General features: G+C 41.4%; 1 long non-coding RNA gene across 1 annotated transcript in view; it reads right to left on the bottom strand.

Annotated features, from left to right (window-relative positions):
* LOC117959832 overlaps positions 1-12955 on the bottom strand; it is a 19459-nt gene extending 6504 nt beyond the window's left edge. Inside the window, exons 1-2 of the long non-coding RNA XR_004660010.1 lie at positions 12846-12955; positions 5381-5385 (exon numbers count right to left, since the gene is read on the bottom strand). This is a non-coding gene — a long non-coding RNA (uncharacterized LOC117959832). The remainder of the gene's footprint in view (positions 1-5380; positions 5386-12845) is intronic.
* Between the last annotated feature and the right edge of the window lie 13379 nt (positions 12956-26334).

Genomic DNA, 26334 nt, shown 5'->3' with positions numbered 1-26334 from the left:
ACCTATATAAAAGAGACTTCAGATACAGTATTATGGACCACTAAGACCTATATAAAAGAGACTTCAGATACAGTATTAGGGGACCACTAAGGCCTATATAAAAGAGACTTCAGATACAATATTAGGGGACCACTAAGGCCTATATAAAAGAGACTTCAGGCTAATTTAAAATGACGTCCATACTGCATTCAAAGTTGTTGTTTTTCCCAGTATATGAAACAAAGTATGATATGAGAGGTACGTTCAAGGATACCTTTTTGGAAAAAGCCAACAAGGATATTAAAAGATGTATTTTTATTGTTGGGGTGAAATTATGGATCAAAGCCAATTTAAATTAAAGATTTTTTTTTTTTCAATCTGCAACTCTCTTATGGATTTTAAAGGCTCTGCACAACCCCTGAGGTGTTTTCGGTTATCCTGGCTGATTAGACTCTGTTCAGGTTGAAGGTGGGTTTTAGGTCACACATTCTTTCTACCAATAAGGATGACCAAGGTGTCATTTGTCCCGCCCTAACCGGTGCAACAACGCTAACATTGGCAAGAAGATGTCAGTCTGTGAGTCTGTTCACACCCACATAGTCCTGGAAAAGATCCAATCAGCCACATCAACTATGAACACCTGTGTGGGTGTTCAGGGCCTAAAAAAAAAATTGTTTGTAATGCTATCTTTGAGGGATACAAATTTTATTACATTTCTTGTTTCTCTGATTATGTAATTTTTTTTATTGCCTTTGAGATGCCTTTGTAGATTTAAGGGATTTACAATCTGGCCCTCAAAACCAAGGTAGTTAGAGCGGAGGCCTGAAGAGTTTAGATAGTTGTATCGCCATGTCCAGGAGACAGAACGGAATGAAGACGTTACGTATGAAAGATTCCTATGTTAACAATTATCTCGTTCCAGTCTAGGTTGCGAATCTGGTTCTGGTTGTTCTGGCTGTGTTTCAGTATCAGACTCTGGTTTGAACATGTTCGGCTAAGCCGTGGCCATTGTTACTGGCTGAAACGGGTTTTGTTTGGGATCACACTAGCCCGCTTTTCAGGGCCCTCATACTCTGCTCCTGACTGGCTAGTAGTCATTACCTAGGTACTGTCAGAGCACGCCCTCATACTCTCCTCCTGACTGGCTACTAGTCCTTACATAGGTAATGTCAGGGCCTTCACACTCTGCTTCTGACTGGCTAGTAGTCCTAACCCAGGTACTGTCAGAGCACGCCCTCATACTCTCCTCCTGACTGGCTACTAGTCCTTACCTAGGTACTGTCAGGGCCCTCACACTCTGCTTCTGACTGGCTAGTAGTCCTTAGTCACTGCACATGTGCAACTCCCAACAAAGATGGAGCAGAAGTGAGATGTCTCACTCTGTAGATACAACAGAGAGCTCAACACACAGGGTGACAAGAGGAGCTTCAGCAATGTGCAGTACAACAAAAATGTTAAAAATAAATAAATAAAACCATTTAAACCAATTCTCGTACTACCTCAAAATACAATTATGAACCAGAAAATGAGCACAATATGAGTGCTATAACTTATAACGCCACAGGATGAGCATGTCTAAGCTTTTGTTTAAGCCTAATCCTTTCATTCACTATTTACTGTTTGAGTTACAATGTGATATGTATATAATTATTGTTTTTATGACTTTATGAAAAAGCTACTATTAAAAAGAGTGAAGCAAAAGGGTTTAATGCATTACATGTACATTATGTGTGTGTTTTCCTTGCTCTGTTCAGGAAAGAAAAAACAATTGATCACATAAACAACCCAATAGTTGGGTATTCTTTAGTTTCTTCCACGTCTCTGTCCTTCACTGTCGCTCTCTCTCTCTGTCTGTCTCTCTCTCTGTCTCTCTCTCTCTCTCTCTCTCTGTGCCATTCTCGTCTGCTTGATGACCACATGCAGCCCCAGGCTCTCGATTAAATCTTCATATTAGCAAGACATCTTGCTGCCGTCGCTGTAATGACTGCGGGAACGTGGCGTGTCTCTTCATTTGCTTTCAGCTCGATTTTCCACGCTTTCCAGCTCTCATTTTTCCCTCCATATGTTCCTTGCAGGATTTATTACTACCAATCTGCAGCTCTACTGTACCAGGGACGCAGCCGGGGGCTCATTTGAACTGTAAAAACTGCCGCTGTGAGAGCTAATCTGCCCACATGTAAAGGCTTAATCCACATTGATCTGCAGATGAACCCAGATCAGAGGCGATTAGATAAAGCTTGTTCACACAAGGCACCCCTCCACCCTGCTTCCTGCTACATATCTACAGTAGCGTTCAAACTGAAGATGAAGGCGAAGATGAGTTCCGCTGCTTGAGTTTTGTCACCGGCAACACGAGGAACTGCTGGGGAAAATAAGAAAACTGTTCCTGTTTCATGTAATGTCAGAAAATACCGGGAACAAATCAGCAATGGGTCCAGAGAAAGAAAAATATGCAGTACTCAATACAATAAGTCATATATGCTAATATGCCACACCAACATGCTATTTAGTTGGCTAAAACACTATGCAAGATTTCTTAGTACGGCCAAAATCTGACCAATAGTACGTGAATTTTATACTATTTCCGGTGAAATATTACAGTTGCACATTGGACACTACACGGCATAAGTAACCCACAATGCAATGCGGTAGCAAGAACATTCATAACAGACAAACGAACAGAAGCCAATGCCGCTCTGTGACGTCAAGGATGCTCTTATTTAACGTGTCTACATATTAAACCTAGTAATTTACCTTTATTCAGTAATTTAAACATTTTCCATCTAGGGTCATCAGGGGTTACCAAGGTTACGTGTCTCCGAAGCAAGTAGGCTCCCAATTCAATTTTCATTTATAGAGTTATCTCAAGACACTTTACGAATAGACTAGGTCTAGACCACCCTCTAAAATTTACAACGACCCAACAAGTCTAGTAATTCCCACAAGAGCAAGAATTTAGTGCGACAGAAAGCAAGGTCGAAAAGTACGGCTTTGCGTGTCCAAAAAGGCACACACTACTGGTTAATTACACAAACGTATGTTAAACGACAGTATATTGAGTGTATTGAGTATGCAGTGCAGAGTATGCGAGTACGGCAGCAACCATGTGATGAAATAGCAGTGGTCGCAGTAGTAGTCTTCCTATTTAGATCGTTTCTATATCAGAGTGTTAGAGAGGGGGTGTCACACACCACACCAGAATCAAGTCGACTTTGGTTCCGCTTCCACCGTCCTGACAATGGTCAACAAAGCCCCGAATGTTTGGTGGTCCTAAAGGTTATCTTGCCTGAAAGGTCCTGGGATGCTAGGTATTTACTAGTATTTTTTATTACACCAATCGCTCGGAAGTCCAACATGGCTGAACCAATTTTAAAACACAAATATTTAACACGTTCAGTATTTATAAACTGATATCCCGGCTTATTTGGGGAACGCCAACGACAGCAGAGGACGTTGTCAAGCTTTTTCTTTGGGGGGGTAGGGCTTCTGCGGGAGAGAGGTGCTTATACCGAGCTCGTACTGTTGATCTGCAGATCATAAAGGAAAAGAGGGGGTGAAGAAAAGGGGCAGCACTACCAGCGCCGACGGCTACAGTGCAAAAAGAGCATCACTTAGCTCCATGGTAAAGCTGCAAAGATTAATTAATGAAATGAATCCGCAGCTCTTGATAATCGGTTTGAGTCATTATTTGTGGAAAAAGATTATTCTGATTACAGTTTACATGTGAATATGCTCTAGTTTTTTTCAATCCTCTGTGAAAGTGCAATGAATATCTTTGAGTAGTGGACAAAACAAGACATTTGGCAACGTTATCTCAGGCTTTGGGAAACTCTGATCCACAATTTTTACCATTTTCAAAGATTTTATAGACTGAACAACATTATGCATTAATCGAGACAATAATCAACAGATTATTGGACTAAGACATTTTTTTGTTTGTTTCAGTCCTACTCCATGGTTAGCTCCTGGGCAGCACCGCTCTACCGTAGAAGCCCAAGCAGCCCGGTTCTTCCGTTGTGAGTGTAGTCTATACTGTGTGAATACTCTCTAGTGCAGTGTTGTAGTATAGAGTACTATAACTGGCTGGCCTGCATTATCATCAAGGCAGAGTGCCTCTTCAACCGCTGTACACAGCCGTGGACAGCTGTGAAAGGGAGCATTAGAAAGAAAATCCCTCCCCGACAACCGAGTGGGAAACTGGATCACAGATTTGCTCCAGTGCTGCAGGACCCTGGATCTCCATCTGATGAGCTGGATTGTGTCTGATTTTCACACAGCAGGGTAATGACTGAGAGCAATTCCAAAAATAAAAAGCTACAGGGAAAGCTAACGAATCGGCCTCAAACTCTGATTGTGGGCGACTCTGTACGAGTCTGTAAAAATGTGATGTAAAAAGCATGTTCAGTAAAAACACCAAAATATTCTGCTTTCCCAAAGACATGGTGTCTGTCTTGGCCAAAGAAGCAAGGGTACTGTGGCAGTCACAGACAGTTAAAGCAATGGACATAGCCACCCCGTAGACTTGCAAGGGAGACCAGTGACGTATGTTAGAAGCTCTTTCCCGGTGATGCTGAGCGTTACTGCGCAGCCTCCAACTGAGCTTGAAGACGAAGATGTGACGTAAGCCACCTGTCTGAAAGTTGTAAGTCTTCTGGTAGCTGTGCAAGAGAAATCTCAATCATTCCCAATCAGCAGAGACGGAGAGGTAGGTATATGTTAGGAGATAACATAGACACAGGCTAGTTAGTACTAACTAAAATGTTAGTTACCATTAATAATTAAACCTAAACAGCTAATGGAAGTCAAGCTGCCTATGAGCTTATCCTATACTGTACGGTAATTTGTCTGTTATGCGACAGTAAGTCGTGTGGTTATGACAAAATTGTTTTTTTGCAGAAACGTCTGCTACGGAACCACAATTAAAAGTCCGTGCTCAGCTTCAAATGACAATGTTGAAAACAACAGACAAAGCCCAAAATGTTGGTGTAGTGATGGACACTCACCTGTATTTCAAAAGCCACATTTAGACAAATTAAAAAGTCAGCCTATTTTCACTTTAAGAATATATCAAGGGTTAAAGGACTTATGTGTATATTTATGATTTGGAAAAACTTGTCCATGCTTTTATCTTTAACAGACTTGACTACTTTAACTGTGTCTTTGCTGGTCTCCCTAAAGCAAAAAACACCACACTGTGTCTGACTTGCTCTGAAATGTGTGTTTTGCAAGACTCATAAAAAAAAAAAAAAAAGATTGTAAATCAAAATTCTGTAAATGATGGTGCTGAAACCTCAGAATAGGATTGCACCTAAGCGAAATGATAGATGTAGCCTGCTACCATTTCAGTATTCACCAGTAATGTAGGTTACCTGTGAATAAAATTGAAATTAATACTATATACTAGAGCTGATGCATTGACTCGAGCAGCCATTTTCTTTCCCGCACCAATTCTTGTTATGCTACTGCAGCCACTGTGTTTAAAAAAAAAAACTAAACATATGTTTAACTTTGCTGTATGTGTGCATGAGTATTTCCGCCGACCAGTCTGTTTGTGGTTGTTACCATGGTGAATCATAGTATCATGGCTCCATTCATCCTGCCTTTTTATTGTGGTGGTGCACGCGCTTAAAGTGATGGTTTGGAGTAATTTAACCCTAGGGTCCTTTGCGCCACGACCTTGAGCCAAACAACCCCCCCAGAGGCTTTTTTTTACCTGGATCGAAGATTGGGTGAGTTAGCATTATCAGCTGGTTAGCTTAGGCGCAACTGAAACCAAGGGTATATCTCGTAAATTACCCCACTAATAATGCCCGAAATTATACCAACCCCTACAGTAGGATACATATGTTATGTACTCACAAAATGATGGATTAGGAAGTTTTAGTGTACACCAGGAGTTTATTTGATAATACTTCTGCTCTCTGCTGCTACTGCTAGCGGCAGTAAGACTTATGGATGTCTATAAATTACACCACAGAAAGCAGATACAACAAAAATATTTAGTATTTTAACAATTAAATAATGTAGTGTCTCTAAATGTACCTCAATTATAACTTGTCTCCCGGTAGTTTTACTACTTTTAATAAAATAAGTTAAATTAATGAAGATGTTTGTTGCATCTTTTTTGGTGTTGTAATTTGTAGACGCTGACTTGCCTAATGTTCAACCAAAGTGATAAAAAAAAGCCTCTGGGGGGTTGTTTGGCTTGAGGTCCCTAGGTTGAAATTACTCCGAACCATTACTTTAACTCTGAGTGAACCTACTCTGCGCTGATTGAACCAACTCAAATCAGCGGTTTTGGAATCAAAAACTCAGTTTCCAAACTCAGGGTTTATCCACTCCGAGTTCAGGGTTAGATTCAGACTTTGTTAAACCCCCTTTCTGAAACGGACCCCAAAGATCCAAAAGGCTCAATGTGAGTCCTGAGAGCGTCAAATAGTGACACCAAGGGTCTTGACCGATCCATATAGTACGCTGAAGGAGACTTTTTGCGTCACTCACAATCACCAAAGCAGTCCCTCCAGGAACTTGCAATCGCAACAATTCACGCAAATTCAACCAACCCTAATTCTAATCACCCTAACTTTACTGCAAATTTTTGACAAATAACCGGAGTCTCCTGCAACTTCAACCAATCACAGGAGACTATTGGTCAAATTTGCAGTTAAGTTGCGATGGTTGAATTTGCATGAATTGTTGCAATCGGCTCCTATAGTGCCTGACTTCAGCGTCATTGTGTGACTGAGCACCACTGATCAGACGGCACAACGTCACACTCACACATGTAATTTCCTTGTTTCTGATATTAAAACGAGACATATGACTCGAACACCTCGCATTCACCAATAAAACGTACAGCGAAGAAAACATTTCAGAAGATCCTGCCAACCTGTATACGATTTTCCACTCTCAAGTGGCTGAAAGCTTCTGCTTTCTCAATCCTGTCGGCTCTTTGCACACACGCAGGCGCACACACACACAAACACACACACTCACACACACATCTACACATACACACACGGTGGATGCAGGAAAAACCGGAGATGAGATGTACAGGATGACCCAAATTGAGGACAGCTTTGTTTGTTACAACTTCCTTTGTAAGTGCAATGATAAGTTAAAGTTCAATAAGTCCATTATCAAACCGTATGAACATGTGTCCCAGTCCAGGCCAAGCCAGGCCAGGCCAGATTGGGAAATAAACAATGTAAAGATCAACAAGCCACTTACATGTGACATATGTTCAGATTTGATTCATTCAATGAATTATTTTGTGTCTTAAATCCATTAGCCATTTTCCAATTATACCAACATTGGGGGCATCCTGAGTCTGAAACAAGTTTCCTTTTCATTTTTAGAAGTAGTATACCAAAAATGTTTACTGTTGTGAATTCAGGCATTTTGGGCCACAACATCCTCGAGGGACTGCCAAAGGCACCTGACTAAGCTTAGCTTTCTGACACGATAGGAGTGAGAGTGTGCTGATGGTCAGCATTTTCTTCACATTTTATCACGGAATGCATTGTGGGACTCGCACTCTGGTCTTACAGTGGTGTATTGTGTAAAGATGAAATTTGATAAAAGTATCGGACAGAAGACAGTTTCAGCTGTTAGAGCCAAACTGATCTATTACATAATAAATCCTTTCCTCTGTAAATGAATCAACAGACACCCTGCCAGCGCTCTTCACTTTAATAATGAAACAAGCGTCAGATGTTCTCTGTGTGAACACACCTGAGTATTGCTCTTTGTCTAGTGCTTTGACAAAGCAGTAGGGGTGGGAATCACTGGAGGCCTCAAGATACGATATCTTCACAATACTTATGTCACAGTATGATGTTATTGGGATTTTTTTGTTTTGTTTTTTTAATTGTTCTGGCTTAAAGTTAACCACTTAGGTATTAGACGAGTGGAAGGTATCGCTCACAGCAACGATTCAAAGGATCGAAATGTTACCAACCTTGCCCCTTCACTTAGCTTTAAGGGGCATTTGAGCATCTTTTAGCTCATTGTTTACGGTTTGATTTGCCCTCACCCGTGTCCAGACTCAAGAAAACAGACATGAGGAGAATGGAAATGTTCCATAATGGATGCCTCCGGAGAATATGCCAGGCCTAATGAGATCTCCAACAAGGAACTGTATGAGAAAATGGGAAGCTGGAGCATCACCAAGGATATTACGCACATACGCCTGAGATGGCTAGGGCATGTGTTGAAGGTGGAGCAGGACCGCATCAAAAAAGTTGCCTTAAGATGGACACCACCCGGCAAAAGAAAACCTGGGAGGCCCAGAAACATCTGGCGCAGAACTGTGACACAAGAGCCGGAACATATGACCCTGTCAGGGGGAGAAGAGGCCCAACATGGTGCCAGGGAAGGAAGAGAAGTAAGTGTCCGGACTCAGCGGTCAGCTGTTTTTAGCCCACTGTACAATGTCATGATTTTGTTTTGTTTTCTTCTTTTCATTTCCTGTTTTATTTTGTTGGGTCACTTCCTGTGTGTCATGTCGTGTTTGACCTGTGTTTTCCCACCCGTCTGTAATTGTGTGCACCGCCCTGACGAGTCCCACCTGTACATCTGCCCTCATGTCACCTGTCTCTCGTTCCAACCCTCCTTACCTTGTGTATTTACCGTGTGTTCATGCGCATCAGAAAACCCTTTTTCCCAGTGAAAACGTCACAATTCACATCACTTCCTGTGGGAATTAGAGATGGGAAAGTCGGGCTAGATTCTGCTAACAGAGTTAGCATTGACACTGACATTTGAGGTGGGCCACTTTGGTTCACTGAAAAGATTTCAATGACAATAAACTGTTTATTGTGTTGAAATACCTCTGCCAAGAAACATGCACAGACATAACATGTTTCAGATTATTCCTAAATAGGCCCATGTGTGAAAAGAAACACCTTATCTGTGTCCTGTCCTGTTTGTCGTCCTCTAGATAACATAAAAAACATCTTTTCTAAGGGTTGTACCGGTTTTTGTTTTTTTTCCGCCTGCTTAACTTGGACTCTGAGTTTATTCATGTGGTATTAAGATGTATGTATTTATGAGGAAAATGTACATTAATCAATGTTTCTGAACTGTAGTTACTTGGCATGCATTTCTTTATGGTGGGATGAAACCTACACAGAAACAGCAGTACTAACCACTGAGCCAGCGTGCTGTCTATATAAGCTATATTTATAACATTTCCACCATAAAGTGATGTGGAAAATGTAGACCAGGCCAGACCCCCTGTTTATTATGTGTCCCTCGCAAATGTTGGAAAAAAATCTCAGCGCTTTCATAATATAATATAATATACAGGCTACTGAGATCAGATTAGTGTGATTGACTGTGGTTGGCTAAACAAGACTTTTTTCTAATCACATCTAGTTGTTTTGGTGCCTAAACTTAAGTAACTGCACAGATGCTGTGTGTGTGTGTGTGTGTGTGTGTGTGTGTGTGTGTGTGTGTGTGTGTGTGTGTGTGTGTGTGTGTGTGTGTGTGTGTGTGTGTGTGTGTGTCAGTGCAAAGGGCGCATCAGTGAGATAGAGGAAAGGATCTTCAATTATAGATCTGACCTAAGGGGCCACACACACACACAAACACACACACACACACACACACACACACACACACACACACACACACACACACACACACACACAGAGCTGAAGGGAAGTTGACCATGCATTTCCTCTCCATCATTCCACTCGCTGACTACACCTGTCTCCCTCTGATGTATCTCCTCTAACTGTCTTTGTGTGTCTCTCTTCTGTGTCCTCTCTCTAAAATCAGTAATTGTCTCCCCTGTGATGCTATGTTGGGTTGCAGCTGTATGAATGTTATCTCGACTGGCGCTGACCTCCTAAGCTGATGCTGATCATCCACATCTGATCTGATGTGGATGTTGCCTTCTGTCGGCGTTGTGTGGCTGATAATCCTTCGTGTGGAGTCCAGATCATATAACACTTAATAAGCTGGAGTGGTTCACAAACTGCAGGGGCGGAGAGGGGGGCAAATTTACACAATTACAGATTCACTTTACAGAAATATGAGATTTTTAAATGTACCTATGGTTAAACGTATATCTATATATGTGTACCTCGTCCAATGAGATGAGCCAGCGATTTGAGGACGCAGGTCTAAGACGCAGGTTGCTTTTCACCGACTGCAAGACACAGGCGGACCCCGAGCATGTTGGGAAACGCCGGCCTCTCAGCTGATCTGACAGCTGATTGGTTCAGCATCAACTCAACATGATGACGTTTTATATAAACGTTTCAATGTTTTTGAATCGGAGGGATTTTAACTTCTAACTTTGGCTTATTCTGTACAGAACACATGTTGTGTGGCTGATGGTGATGATAGTGACGAATCATCTACAGTGTGTTGTCAATTAAAATCAGATCGCTTGGAGAGCAATTTGAGAGCTACTCAGTCATCATTTAATAACTGGAGACTTGTACAAGCTGATCTATGGCTCTCATGACCATCTAGCCATCCATCCAACTATCCATCCATCCATCCATCTTCGTCCACCTATCCAGTATCGGGTCGCGGGGGCAGCAGCTCCAGTAGGGGACCCCAAACTTCCCTTTCCCGAGCCACATCAACCAGCTCCGAATGGTGGATCCGGTGGCGTTCCAAGGCCAAGTTGGAGATTTAATCCCTCCACCTAGACCTGGGTCTTCCTCGAGGCCTCCTCCCAGCTGGACGTGCCTGGAACACCTCCCTAGGGAGGCTCTGATAACATTTTATTAAATCGGAATCGGACCACGGTGTTTTTGTCACTTCCTGTTCAGCCTGAAGGCGGCTGGAAACGGCTGGAAACTGTCCGACTTGAGAGCAGATTGTTGTCCCCGCCCCTGGCTGCTGCCGCCTGCTCTCATCCACTTTTTAAACAAGGCACAGTTCATCTCGAACGAGCCTATTGTTTTGTAAATCTTACAATCTTTCACATAAAACACACACACACAATCGTCTGGTGAGCCATGGGCCAGATGTTTGATCCTTCACCCTGGATTTATGCTTCCATTGATCCAGACTAGTTTCAACATGATGAAGAGCCCTGAGCTTAACTCCATCCAACCCCTCTGGTATCAACTGGAATCCCATGTGAGAGCTAACCTTATCACCCAACGTAAACATAATGCTCTCTTGATGGGAGCAAATCTCTGCAGCTATGTTTCTAACATCTGGAGGGAAACCTTACAGCAGCATTGAAGGCTAATTGCCGTGGAATGACACATGAAATATATGCGCGTCATATAGTCTGAAGACTTCTATCCATGCAGTGTATACATGTATTTGTTGTTTATGTAGTACATAGGTATTGTTAGGTAATTGTGAATCAATGGTCAGCAACATCAGTTCCCTATATCTACCTTTGTACATGTATCTCATTTATTTTCTCTGTCCACTTCTTCTTCTTTGTGCATGTATGTGTGTGTGTGTGTGTGTGTGTGTCTGTTTCCCAGTCTCTCCACGTGCGTCTCGTCCGCAGCAGCCGCTGTTCGATGAGAACATTCAGCTAAATGTCTGATCGATAGGCGCTGGCAGCGCTCACTGCCGCTGCCGCCAGAATACTGAGGAGAGAGGGGGGGGGGGGGTTTGAGCCTGGGAACAGACACAGTATGTGAGTGGCTTATATTTGTTTCCTTTTAGGTGTGTTCTGTAGGTGGGTACTTTATATGGCATTCAGTATGTCCCTCAGACTAAATCAGTCATATAGACTGCGTATTACCTCTGTAATATACAGTATGTGTATTAGTCTGTGTCACAGATGATTTGAGGTAACTTCACTTGTCACTCTATATGTGTAGTGTGTACATTTGTGTATCTTTGTGCTCCAGACATAGACTGTAAATTAATGGAAGAAGTCCCAGCCTGAAAAGTGAAGCCAACGCCAAAGCACCCTAAACCAGAATTCTATCTCTTTTCCAGCAGGGGGCGTCTCCACTGGTTTCAAGAAGAAGTCTGTTTCTATAAAAGTGAGGAAACCGTACCTTACTTTTACTTATTACCTCAAGTCATTCTCATGATGAGTTCATGAACTCAATCACTACTTTCAAGTTTTTAATACAGCATGGGCTTTTTGTTCCATATAGTGTTACATAACATTCTGTGTAAAGTTTAAAGAAAGTCATTCTCATCCGTATCATATGCATCCCAGAATGCAACACTGTTTCCTGTCTTTGTGGACAAACCTCGAGACAGTCCAAATAATTTCTAATAAGGGAAGAAATTCCACTCTCGCAATACTTCAGGTATCTGAACTGGTTGCAGTTCCACCAGAGTTCCACTGGGGATGCGTACAGGCCAGTGCAGAATGAATGGAGGTCTATGGAGCTGTAGACCTTAAAATCAATTTTTTTTAGGATACCTTTTTTTGTCAATTAATTTGAAGGTTGCATTTGAAAGGAGAGGGAACGCATCCTATTGGGTGTTAAAAACAAATTTAAAGTGTCTTTTTTGTTCTAAAAAGCCTTTTAAAATTCCAATGACATACACCTTCCTGTTTCTCTTGAGGCATCGACAACACAGCTGACAGGTTAGGATCCCTCCCTATCAGTACACGTACTAGAAAGAGTTTTGGTTCGCTAATGTTTTAAAGACCACATTGAAATATTCGCTCTGACATTCTGGCTCTGCTTCGGATGCCATCAAGCAGGATCTCTGGTCATAATTACGTAATTCAATAACCAATCAGCTTTCGTTAGCAGAAAGCTAGTGTGTTATGGGCAACAACAACTCAACCTGTTAGATATGTGAAGGACTTAAGTGCTCGTTCATTCAACTTTTGACCTATAATCCATGCTGAAGTTACAAAAACTCCAATCCAATAGGAGATTTCTTAAGGATAATCTGGCTCCATAGACTCCCATTCATTTTGCACTGGACTGCGATCACCCCCAGTGGAACTCTGTTGGAATTTCAACCAAATTCAGTGAAATAGGGCTTATTAACTAGTGAACAGGCTCTCCGTAGACGGGCTTTGGACAATTCTTCCTCCCGTCCAGACTCTCTTCTCTTACCAAACCTCAACTAAATGAATGGATTCAGTAGAATATTTACATCCTTGTGTGTCTCATTAAACCTTTTTCGCTTTGTTTTCCGAGCTCGCCACTGTTTTCAGAATCAATTCACAGGGGTCAAGCCAGTAGATGATAGGACCTGAACCACAAAACAATCAGATTGTTCCTCAAGAGTTTGTCTTGAAAGACGATTAATCAAGGGATGCTTTAGGGCGTTACCAATATATGCTCTGTGAGCTCAGTCCCCTGAAATGCTCCATGTCATCTTTTCAGACTGCATGGCTCATTAAACTAACCTACTACATTGCATGTGTGACAAACATGGTAAGTCTTACGTATTTTGTGTATGATTTGTGGCCATGTTTATGGTTAAATTTCCCATGACATGGGGCACCGCAGTCAAGGCGAGTCAATCAGGAACCATCAACTGAAAAACTCCATAATTTGCAGCAGAACAGTTTCTCTGTCCGCCCTTATCACCTTATCACCCGCCCAAAGATGATGGGCGGGTGCCACGCATTTCAAAGTACATATTACAGCTACTGTAGCTGTTTTCAAAAAGACAGCCTGTTAACTCAGTTCTGCTCTTTTCAATATCCTTTTTTTGCTTTTTGTGGGCAAAGAATTTAGGATTTTGATTATGTGTGGTCCTCCCTGTTTCCTTCTTGAAACTTGCCATGGCCGGCAAGTGACAATACCCGTTAGCAGCATTAGCAGCACCTGTGAGTTGATTATGTGACAGAGAAAACACTTAAAGGCAGATCAGTATATCCTGTTTGTCCCTTACCGGCTAACATATTTTAAGATGGCGCATGAATATGGAGCGTCTACCCCAGAACAAGGGAATGGACATGTAAAATGTCAAGCCAATAGGAATACTCGGAATTGATAGTGGTGGTAAATATTCATGAAAAAGGACAACACACCGATTTTGATAATGAACAACTGAACACGTCACACAATGGGGCTTTAACTCTGTTGCTCCTTTTTCTCTCTTCATTCCTGTGCCTCTCTGTCCCCCTCCATCCATTGCTAGCTGAGCAGCATTGATTCACGCCTCCGTCCTCTCTCTATTTGCTGTGTCTCTACAGCTCTTTGTTTTGCAGATACGATCCAACTTCCAGCAGACAGACACAAACAGCAGCTTGTTCAGTCCATTTAGCTGCTGTTAGGACTGCAGCTACGTTACAACCTTATCAGGGGAGTCGCTGGCACACCACCGCTGCTAATAAACTGATAACACCTGTGAGTATTGATTCTGGCCTCAAACAGGCCAGGTGTATCCCCCAGTCTGGCCAACACCGATAACTACTACCAGCAACTGGTTTCAGTCTTCAGAAGGATTTACCAAGTTTGAACACATGAATTATAAACCCTGAATTCTTCACGTTCCTGCTAACCATTTCTCACATCATCCATCTCTTTATAGACTGATTTTCTTTCTCAACCAGCCACTTCTTCTTTAACATTTCAATGAAAATCATCCAGAGACTTAATACATTGTTAGACAAGGTAATCCATTGCAGTTAATGTGTAGACTGGTTCATCTTTTGGTTAATTTTCTCTATCATTATGTGATTAAGGCTGCATTAACACTAGTATGTTTTGATTTAACCTTCATGTTGTCCTTGGGTCAAATTTGACCCGTTTTCAGTTAATTCTTTTTTTTTTGTCTCAAAGAATGGGCCGTCTAAATAAACGCTGAAAAGGACAACATTAAAGATGTCAAAAAACTTCATCAACATCAAAAAAGCACCCACAACATTGAAAAAGTAACAAAAATGACGGAAAAAGTGCTAAAAAAAAATGTTTGTCACTGTTGACGGTATCCCCGTGGGGGGGGGCAAATTCTCTGGGAGGGCAAAGCAGAGAAATGGGAGGTAACCTTGCCCCTTATGACCTCATAAGTAGCAAGATTCCAGATCGGCCCATCTGAGCTTTCATTTTCTGCAAGGCTGAGCAGGGCTTGGTTTACACCTTTCACCATTTATAGCCACTGAGGGACCATTTGCAGGCTAGGGGAATTCATATTAATGTTAAAAAAAACTCATAAAGTGAAATGTTCATGACAGGGGACCTTTGAGACATGAAAGGGTAGGAGAGAGGGGGAATGAAAGGGCCACAGGTCAGAATTGAATTCGCCGTCGCTGCAGCAGACTAAAGGACCGTCCACACCGAGAACGAGGGCTACAACCATAACTATTACAATTATGTTGCGAGCATCCAGACTGCTGAGCGATAACATTCTGTAAACGGTGACGTCAAGCTCACACTGCACGCTCCAGCTGAGGGTAATACATCACAGAAGACGTTGCAACATACAAATACATGAATGTCTGTAGTAATGTCCTACATATCTGTTAATTCAGGTACATTTTATGAACCCAAAAAGGTTGTCTGGCGGTCCCCCGGAGGGCGGACACCACTGCCTTCTCCAGGCAACACTGACAGTATGATAATCTCATTTAACACACAGGATTCCGTGTCAGTGGTTTTTGTTATTAGGCTATTTTAATTCCAAAGGCCAAGGGACCTTTATTAGGATGCATAGTATCCTGAGCCATAAAATAACTGGCCTTTAATATTGAAAATGTGCCTGCTTCTATGGGAATTTAACATAGGGGGGTGTATGCTTATGCACCTTGTATTTTAACATAGGGGGTGTATACTTATGCCCCCTGTATATTATCATAGGGGTGTATATGTATTTTAACATAACATTTAATCAACTTTAGGATGGTGTGTAAACTTTCTCAAGCCACTGTATCTGCCGATATATACATACATATATGTTGTGGTGGGGCCCGGCTGACCGTGAGTCTGTCCTTTTATTTGTTTTTTGTGTTTCTGTTCTTTTTTTCTGCCTTTTGTTCTCGCTCCTCTGCTTGCTGTTTGTTTTTGATTTCCTCCCCCTCATCTCCTATGCCAGCTGATCACCCACACCTGCTCCCCGTGTACAATCAACCAGCCTACTCTCCACACCTGCCAACCTGCTCCCGCTCCCGTCTTCCACACCTGTCTGCCATCATCATCACCACCAGTATATCTACTCCGGCTCCTCATTCCAGTCTTCACCTGACCGTTGTCGCAACTACCTGGGTGAACTCCTCGTACCGACAGCTCTAAGGCTTAGAATTTTGTCTGTTTGCATGTCCAGTCCTTGTACTTACCTCTCTTGTCTTTTCCCTTCTCAGTTCCACTCCGGTCAGCTGGCTCCTGGCTCCCCTCCTGGTCCTCCTCCCTCGGCGCCCCCTCTTCGTCCTCTTTATCCACCCCGTCTGCTACAACGTGTCAGCGTCCGACCTTCACCGCCTCCTCCTAAGCCACCTACCCCCCGGACTCGTCCTTTAGCCTCTCCCCGTCGCCATCCTCCTTCCCTGCCTCCGCTCCCGGTCCCCTCAGGACTCAACCTCGGCGTTCCCCTGCACTATCCCTCAGCCTTCGCTGGTTACCTGGCTCCCATCCCCGGTTCTCATACCTCCATCCTCCCACTCCCCTTTCCCTCCTTTTTTCCCCTGAATAAATACCTTTACCTTGAGCCGTGCGTTTGGGTCCGTCCTTCCCCGTAACATATATATATATATATATATATACATATTCAAATCAACAAATGCGTAACAAAACAAACAAATTTCCCTGACAATAGTTATTTGTAGTTATTTATGGGTTCTCAGTAAAATCTTATAATCATTTTTATTGTCACAACAGAACAAAGGAACATCAAAATACTGTATATTAAAATTCTGATGAATAAAATCTATAAAAATGCAAACTTAAGATATGAAACTTAACGTCCTTTGAAAAAAAACACAATAACGAAAAAAAGTGTTGCCCCCCCCCCCAGGAGGCATCCTTACCAGATGCCCGAACCACCTCAACTGGCTCCTTTCGACTCGAAAGAGCAGCGTCTCCACTCCGAGCTCCTCTCGGATAACTGAGCTTCTCACCCTATCTCTAAGGGAGACGCCGCCCTCTAAGAAATTCTAAGTCAGGACAACAAAACTGTTAGCATGTCCTCATGATACAAGCCTTCCGTGATTAGTAGAAGTAGAAACTGGCATGTAAAGAAGAAAATTTCCTGTTAAATTCCAGTAAACTACTGGCAGCTACAATTGCCAGCTTGAAACTGTTATTCTACAGTAAACCTACTGTGCTCTACAACAACAGTTTAGTACTGTGTGGATATTACAGTACTGTGCTGTATGTAAAATAAACATTACAGTATTATACTGTCTGCTTTTTGGTTGCAATTATACTGTTATTTTCCAGTTCCTACAGTATTCTCCATTAACAACTTACGTCAAGAGTTTAAGAGTCCGAAGAAAACTAATTCTTCATCTTCTTGTAATAATGTCCTCAATCTCACATAAAAACACTGTTGTGTGGCCTATTTTTAATTTCCTATAATTTTAGATTTTGCTCAGATGAACTATAAAACAGACTGAAGAGCAAGTCTGATTTGAAGTTAACTTAAAAAGAAAAGAAAATACTATATTCTACCATCAGATTCTAGGAACCTTGCTATACAAAATAAAGACTGCTTTTTATTGGAAGATTTTACAGGAGCTTGCTGTGATTTTGTTACTCAAGGACATCAGCATTTACAGTATTCACCTGTATTAATGGTAAACGGTACACTACTGAGCAAAATATCCAGTATTTTTACAGCAATTTGTTACAGTGTACAAGTACCGCAACGTTTGTAGTAAAGTACAGTACTTGCCCAACTTCCTGAAACCTGTCAGTTCACACCAATGTGATGAGACGGTGTAACATCTCCACAGTATGGGGAATTGACCTTTTTTGATTTAAATGTTTTTGGGTATTTTGCCAAAAATGTCTTCCACAAAGCGAAAGAAAACACTGCTAGTTTACCCTACAAGTTAAAAAAGCATTAAAGGCACAAATCTTATTTTTAATTTTTCAATGTTTGATATTTAGATAGAAGATATTTAGTTTTACAGTCATTTTTGGAATTTTTGTTAAATTTACCTAATGTTTGAGTTAGAAAAGCAGAAATTAGGAATTCTTTAGACTAAAATTAAAGGAATATATGTTGATGGATAATCACAGGCTGGACACAAAAAGCACCCTGAAAATAAGAATATACGTTAACGTGTTTTCAGGTAGTTGTTTCCACTGTCTCTCGCTTTTATCAACACCTCCCACTTAAAAAAAAACTGAGTCAACCTCTTCAATCTCTCTAATTGGATGGTGTGTTTCACGTCACACTTACAATTACTTAATTGAAGTTTTTCAGTGTGAGTGACATGACACATTTAAACGTGAACGTCACTGAGATGTAAGAGGGGCCATACTTAAGTCTCCATTTGCTGTTTAATGAGGTTTTGAATCATTTTGGTTTTTTATTAACAAATAACGCAGGTAGTTATTCTTGGCTAATGTGCTCTAATTGGCTGAGTGCATTCAAATATAAAATGTGGGTATTTATTTGCAGAACTGGAAACATCCAGAATTGATGTGACCTTTGGCTGCCGTTCATTCCAACCCTGTTAGTCAAACTTGAACACGACACAACAACTTACACTTGAAAGAAACTAGATCCAATTAATTTGTCATCTTTGTTTTTACTGAGTTTGCTCTTTTCCTGTTAAATAAACCCAATATCTGTTCATTTACTGCATATATATGTGAACAGCTATGTGTTGCATTTGGGTTGATATTTATCGTTATTATTCACAAACTTATTGACAAATGTATTATTTATAAAATGTCACTTATAGGTAAAGTATATGAGCAAGTTACTAGTTGGTAAAGTACACCATCTAACCTGATCAAATGACATGAAAACACCATCCTTATTTGGCATATTGATATTTAACACTCCGGTTTGAAGCGACTGAGTCAAAATATAATCTAGTAGAGAGGCTGGGAATAAGTGGTTGGCTGTGATAGGACAATAAACTGACATAGAAACTAGCCCATGATGTGGTCCTGTCGAAGCGTCCACGTGATAAAAGCCTTCTGGGATCGCAAACCACCCCCACCCTCCTCTATTCAGTTGCTAGTAGCCAAGGAGGACACGGAGGATAAAAAAAACATGACAGACTCTTCAAAAGAGTGATATTCTCTGCAGATTGTAAGAATCTTCGTAGAGCTAACGCCATACCATACATAAGTGTCCCCTCAGTCAGGACACTCAGTGGAACAACGGTAGAAAGACCGTAGAAGCTGCAAACTACAACTACAACTACAAATGTAATATTGTGTGTGTGTGTGTTCATATCTCTCAGGCTGCCACCGGAGACCCCTGCACCAAACACTCTGGTCTCATGTACACACACACAGTCACACACAGTCTTCGCAAACCTGGTTTTTAATTTCCCGTCCGACAGTAATATCCGTTCATAGATGAATACACACAAATTATGGGGTTTCATTGTCTTCCCCTGCTGTGTTGGTAGATCTGAGCTGCTGATCTTTGTAATAAAAACTCACATAGAGACGGTAAAACTGGGAAAAGGAACAATAAGGAAACACAGTAGAAGCCAGAAAAGAATTCATGACTATTAAATACAAGGCTGTAGTACCCTATTGTCTTGGTCTCGTCTTAGACACGTTGGTATTCAGACTTGTCTCAGACTCGGCCATTGGACTCGCCAAATATTCAAAGTGGTCTCGACCGAGTGCAGCACTGCATGTTTTTGTTCTCAAGTAACTTCCTCCTTCAAAATAAAACCATTGATGAAGCGCGCTCGTCCAGAAAACAGGTAGTAGTTTAATTCATAATCCATAACGAACAGGCATTGTGATTGGTCCGCTGGGATACTCCTGGCTGCATCATCAGGCATCCATCATGGTCATGCCATTGAGCACTTTGTACTATGAGTTCTTCAGGACAAGTTATAAGTTTAAGAATGGGAAAATTTCCATTTTATATTTTAAATAAATGATATGGCCTAATTTGACCCCTTGTTTCCAAGATCTTGACTGTTTCCCATTTGGACTCGCTTCACTTGGAGTTAAAACAGTTTGGGCTCTGTCTTGACATGGTCTCGACAAGTCCTGGTCTTTGACTTGTCTTGGACTCGACAAAGGCGGATTTGACTAAAGCCCTGCTATAATATTCACAAATATTTACAATAAATCGTGCTTGTCACGCCCAACTGGTCTATGGATTCTTGGGCAGTGGCTCTCAGCGTCAGATACCCCGCAAAAAGCATCCTTTAGTTGTATGTATGGAACCAGAGCTTAACAATTTTGTTATGAGAGCCAACATGACTAGTAGATTTTAAAAGTTACCAGCCAATCAGATTTTCCACTAGATTGTCCAATTTTTCTCCAAGGAAAATAATAAAGTCTATTCAATGTCTTCCAAGGTATGGTAGGAGTTAAAACTTAACTCTTGGCAAAATGCAACCTACGGTCTTTCTGTGAATGTTCTCTAGTCAAATTTTCATTTTTCAAGCATAATTAGGACGGAAGCTCCACTTTTAATAGTTACCGTTGTCTCGTTTTTTGGTCAAAAGGCCTTTTGAATGGGAGAGCTAGGGAAATGATCGCATCAAAGTTGCTATTTTTAAAGAAGGCTCGACACAACATGAGACTTTGCTCCAAGTATCCCTAGGGGCTCTACACATGAGCATTGAGAACATTGTTTGTGTTCACAGACTTTATGACTCAATTTGGTAGCAGTTGGTTTTTCTGGTCGCTGCAATCCCTGAATGCCACAGTAATAGGGAGGAGAGTAAAAATGGAAAGCTCCTAAAACTTAGTTCAATATACGTGCACAATTAATGTGTTGTTAACAATTTTGACCTTGGAAAAGGAGCCTCGTATAAGAAACAATACTAAAATCCAAAGGCAGGATGACAACATGAGATCTTGGTTCAGTAGTTGTTGCCAGAAGACAGTAAGGCTGAACATCGAATAAGCCCAAGAGGAAACACCTGAAAACATGGCTATGAATGAAGAATTCGATTCCATGAGCGAGGTGTTGGAGTGCGATGGGGGGCCATACCTTTTCGAGCCCGAGTTGACAGACAAAGCCGTCCAAGAGCTTGAGAGAGAGAGGAGCTTGCTCCGGAACTCGACCCAAGTTCGCCTGATTGGTGTTTGGGGAATTTGTGGTGTAAATATGGGCAGTGTGACGTAATGACCACCAAAACAGTGTGTTTGTGCTGCCAGAAATGGGCCCTTCGTCATGACATAGAAACCCTAGCTCGGTGTGTCACAGAAATTGAAGTTTTCCCCTCTCTCATAAATCGGACAGTGCTACAAACACTTTTCCATGTCCCAAAAATCAACTGGAAATGGCTACCCACCCAAACAGGGCCAGACGGACCGCCATCTGACAAGTAAGTAGCCTTTTTAGTAGCAATTGTTTTAACCCTCATGTTGTCCTCTGGTTTTCCTATACCAATGTTCTTTTTAATTGCCCAAAATAACATGATTGATTCCACACAACGCTCTTTGGCAAGAACAAATCTCTACTTTAATTTTGGGGCGTATTATTCAATTTTATTGCATTTGAAAAACAAATTGAAGTGGTTTTGAAACAGCAAGTTGACATTTTCCAGTCTGTGATTATCCATCAACATCCATTCCTTTAATTTTAGTTGAAACAATTCCTAATTTGGGCTTTTCTGTCTTAAACATTAGGTATAATTTCCTATAAATGGGGTTTATTGAACATGAATTCCAAAAATAACTGTAAAACTAAAGTTAATAAGCTAGTATTACGTAGAGTTGAAAACGTCCAAAAAAGTGAGAAACATTGAAAAGAAGCGCCATAAGTGTTGAAAAAAGTGACAAAAACCTAAGAAAAAGGGACAAACTTCAATAAAAAAGCATGTGTTTGGTATGTATTTGTCTTGCAGGTCCCATTTTGCCACAGTTACCTATATTATGACTTTTGCTTCCCTCCCCCCAGCCTGCAGACTGGTGGCCTAATGCATTGTCCTGGAGTGGGGTCTGAGAGGTGAGCCCCTGGGAAGGGGTAGAAGAAGAGTGCTGCCAAGCTGTGTGGTAACAGCAATTGAAAGGAAGGACCCCTCCCCCAGTAGAGATTACAGAGGTTTCCAGGAGGCAGATGAAATGTCAAGGCTCCCTTGATAGATTGTCTTGAGCCTTTGTACATATGTATTGAAAGTGTCCTCAACAAGAACAAAATATATTGAAAGTATATATGTACAAAGTATTACAAAAAAAAGCATGTTCAAGGTAGATTACTGGTCTTGAACAGTGACATACTCTTTGCCACCGATTCAAACTTTTTGGGCCATGGTACCAGGGCTGTGTTATATTAGTCTCTCATGGCGTGGCAGGGAGGGGGGCAAGGCTGAATGCAATGTTCATCCCTCATCTTTGGCACAGTCTCCACGAGGCCATCACGGAGAGCCTGTGTTGTGTTCTTGTAAATGGGCCTGGCCAACCAGCAACGGCTTGCTTTGGAATATCCACACGAATTGCATTGATTTCCTAACAAACACACCAAAATGAGCAGGCTGAACTTGCATGAAGGTCCAAGTCTCCACAGTGTTGTACTCGAATACATGCAACTGACAAGCCTACAAACAAAGCTGAGAACTCTACTGATCTGTAAATTCACTACCATGGACTGTGGTCCATGGTAGTGAAATGGTAGGAAAGATTTAATGAACATTATGAATGTGCAGTTGGACATTATGAATGTGCAGATAGATGAATTGATGTGGATGTCGTCTGATGGCTGGTCTGGGAGGATGGGTGATGACCGGGTGGAGGAGACTCAGGGTGGGGGTTCCGTCTGTGAAGCAGTTTTCGCCCGAATAGTTAACAGACCCCCAGACGGTACCTAGAAGAGACAAGAGAGAGATGTGCAGCAGGAAGGGAAGAGGGGGAAGATGGATGAAGGAGAGGGAAAGGAAAGGCGGGTCAAGCAATCAGAGACACGAGCCGGGCTGCGCAGCATGGTATATGTAGATCTGTCTGGTGATTAGAGGTGCGGTTTATGCATGGCCCTGTTCCCAAACCTTAGTTAACAAATTAACTCCATGTGTTTTACATGAGCTAGACAATCACAAATTCAGAAACAAAGACTCTCTCCTACCTTCTTGTGGCATACTTACATTGGCGTTATCGCTTTTTAATGCTACGTCATTTTCTCGTAGACTATACTTTGTCATTGTATTTCGTGGCCACACAGAATTTTCACACTTCCATGCCAGCACCACGTAATGCGCTTGTAACAGTTCGTGATCATTTCATGGAATTCTATGAGACCAGGCTGGTCACAACCACTTGTCTAGATTGTGGGAAAATACATAATTAAAATATGATCTTCATCAAGGGGTTCTTTTACTTTGACCATGTTGACAGACAGAAAACATAGTCTTGACTACCATTTTTTTTTTGCTTTGCACCAAGAATTGTATGTCTAAGTAGTACTAGTTCAACCAATTTCACATGCTGAGCTTTGTGTAATCAAAATTACATTACTACTGTCCTTTATTGGCTTCATGGGAGTCTTGGTCAGCCGTCCAAGATTGTGAGGCTCAGCATGAGGAAGACTATGCACAGCCATACCCCATCCCCCACCCATTTCAACATGACTCCTGCTGTAACACGTCCAGATTAGACCACCTGTGCAACTCACCAGACGCCCTATTATCCATGTACTATCTGTACATTAACTATTTATAACAGTAGTAATGGCAGCCCTTTTCAAATGCCACGCACAATTCCACTCCATGTACCTGTGCATATCCGTGCAAAAACTTTACAACTTGGTGATCCAAAGACTAGCAAAAAAACAATGACGCACACATACGCCATCCCATTTTTAGAAGCTTTTGTCACTAACTAGCAGTAGAATATAGCCAAAAGTGCATTACCTCCCATCTTTCTTCAGCCACTTGTAGGCCTACAGCTCTTGGAACAGCATTTTCCCTTAAAAAATGATTGGTATAACTTCTGCAAACTACAAACTCTGTAGTCCTTGAGTCTTAGCGTCTCTGTCGGCGTGTTGATGTCTACTTGCAAAACAAGTATCCACAAATTCATTATATTCCTTGTGCACCGCAATAGCAGTTGGTAAAAATCTTTCTGGCATGTATCATGACAGTGATTCTTGCAAGTCTTCTGTAATATTACTGCATTCAAACCTCACTTACGTGGGGGCTAACAAAGTAAGAGTTTGCGTCATAAATGTTATTGACAAACACCGAAGATTACATAAATTAGACTTGTTTGTTATTATTATTATCATCCTTGTTTTAATCCGAGATGGCAAGAGTTCTCACTTCCTGTACTCAAGTAGAAGTACAGATACTTTTGTTAAAAATACTCTGGTAAAAGTAGAAGTACTGATTTTACCTTCTTTACTCAAGTAAAAGTAAAAAAGTAGAGGCTTGGAAATTGACTTCAAGTACACAAGCAATAGTAGCCCTAGAATGACAAAGCTCCCTGGACCAGACCAATGTTACTAGAGAGGCGTTGAGAAACTACAGTGGACATGGAGAAAAGACTCTATATATGCCATTGGCTAAATTTTAAATGGATGTCTGCCAATAGGCCTAAAACATACATAAAACATATATAAAACATATGTAAAACATTAAGCCTGTTTATTTTGCCAGAGACTCCAGGTTAATAAGATTGTGACCGAGTAGCAAGATATGAATTCCATTGAGATTCTGTCAGAAGTCTGTGTATATTCCCATCTAATTAGATTAACTTTGGTATTGATGACGCAAAAAAAGTGAAATGATTGTAAACTTGTTAGTGAGGTCTAGATTAGGACTGGATTTAAAGCAGATTCTGGTTTCCAACTTGGCCCAGGTGTTTCTGTTGTAACACGGATGGAGACAACTTCTCTCTGTTGATGCTTTATTACAATCAAGCATCAGCATAAACATGGGGGGGGAGCTTGTTATGGTTGTGTGTGTGGTATTAAACGAAATAAATAACATTGTAAACGCTATCATACACAATGCATAGGAATCGTATTCGTTAGTAAGTACTAATAAACCCACTATTAATTCCATTATCTTCATGCAGTGTAACTACTGTAGCATGTAAATAATGCAGCTAAAATAAACGTGAGCGAGGGCGTTCAACAATCGCCATTATGATTTAACAGCCAGGTTTAACAAGTGTTAAACACAAACAACAAAATCACTAGCTAACTTTAACTTTGCCAGAACTATAGACCAATAAAATGAACTGACAACATATTGTAAATTATACGACTTACAGTTCTCAAAGACGCACACACACAATCTCAACGCATTATCCTCCGGATGGCTAGTTTCTTTTCTTTACTTTCACTTTTTTTTCTCCGTGTGGAGTGCGCGCCCGTTTGCGGTGTGAGGCGCGAGTCCGCGCTGTCCTCCGACGTGCACTCACAGTCACACCTGATAGACAACCTTTATTACAAAACTAAAGTAACGAGCCAGTTTTGTAAAATGAAAGGAGTGGAAAGTACCGATATTAGTGTTAGAATGTATGGAGTAAATGTAAAAAGTCGCCACAAAATAAATAGTAAAAAAGTAAAAAAATATCTAAAAAATGTACTTGAGTGCAGTAACGTAGTATTTGTACTTCGTTACTTCCCATGGTCTGTATGAGGGAAAATCCTGAATATTTCAGCTTGAAGACGGTCAGCTTCTCACCGAAGATGCCAGACCTGCATGATGGCCGCCGGAAGAGAGAAGTGAGTTAACAGCCCGATAAATACATGCTAGCAGCTGAATTGTGTTCTAATTGGCTTCTATTAGAGGGTTTCAATGGGGAATAAAGGCATTTCTCTCTCTTTTTCACACACTCTTACCCTCGCACACACACACAGATTAATGCACGTACACACATCCGTGCAAACACACAAAGACATAGCTGCAGTGTTTAGTCTGCTGTGAGTTCCCAGTCTGATAATCAGTAATTAGGTAATTGTGTGTGTGAGAGAGGGGTTTGTTATCAGCTGGTCAGACTTACACGGAGAGCAGAAACACACACTGATGAGCTATAGTGTTTCCACCTGAGATTTGTGTGTGTGTGTGTGTGTGTGTGTGTGTTTAAGGTTGCACAGGCTTACCCTTTTAAGAACGTCTCTGAAATTTGGTGTGTTTGTAGTCAGTTTAACACGAGCTTCATGGTTTCATCAGTCAGCACTGTTGCTACCAAAGGTGATAAATAAAAATGACAGATGAAGATTCATGGCCTAAAAAAGTGAAGCCAATATGGAAACTATTGCAAGCATTCTAGGCCATTTCAGCAGGGGACGACCCCACTTATTCCCAAAAGAAGTCAGTTTCTAAAGCAGTGTATGGGAAAATGAGGCGACTTTTCACTTGATCCATTACCTCAATCCATTTTTTCATAATGAGTCTAGGGC

This window comes from Etheostoma cragini, chromosome 16, assembly GCF_013103735.1.
Source record: "Etheostoma cragini isolate CJK2018 chromosome 16, CSU_Ecrag_1.0, whole genome shotgun sequence".
Classification (NCBI taxonomy): Eukaryota; Metazoa; Chordata; class Actinopteri; order Perciformes; family Percidae; genus Etheostoma; species Etheostoma cragini.
This window is presented reverse-complemented; position numbering and strand designations above follow the sequence as displayed.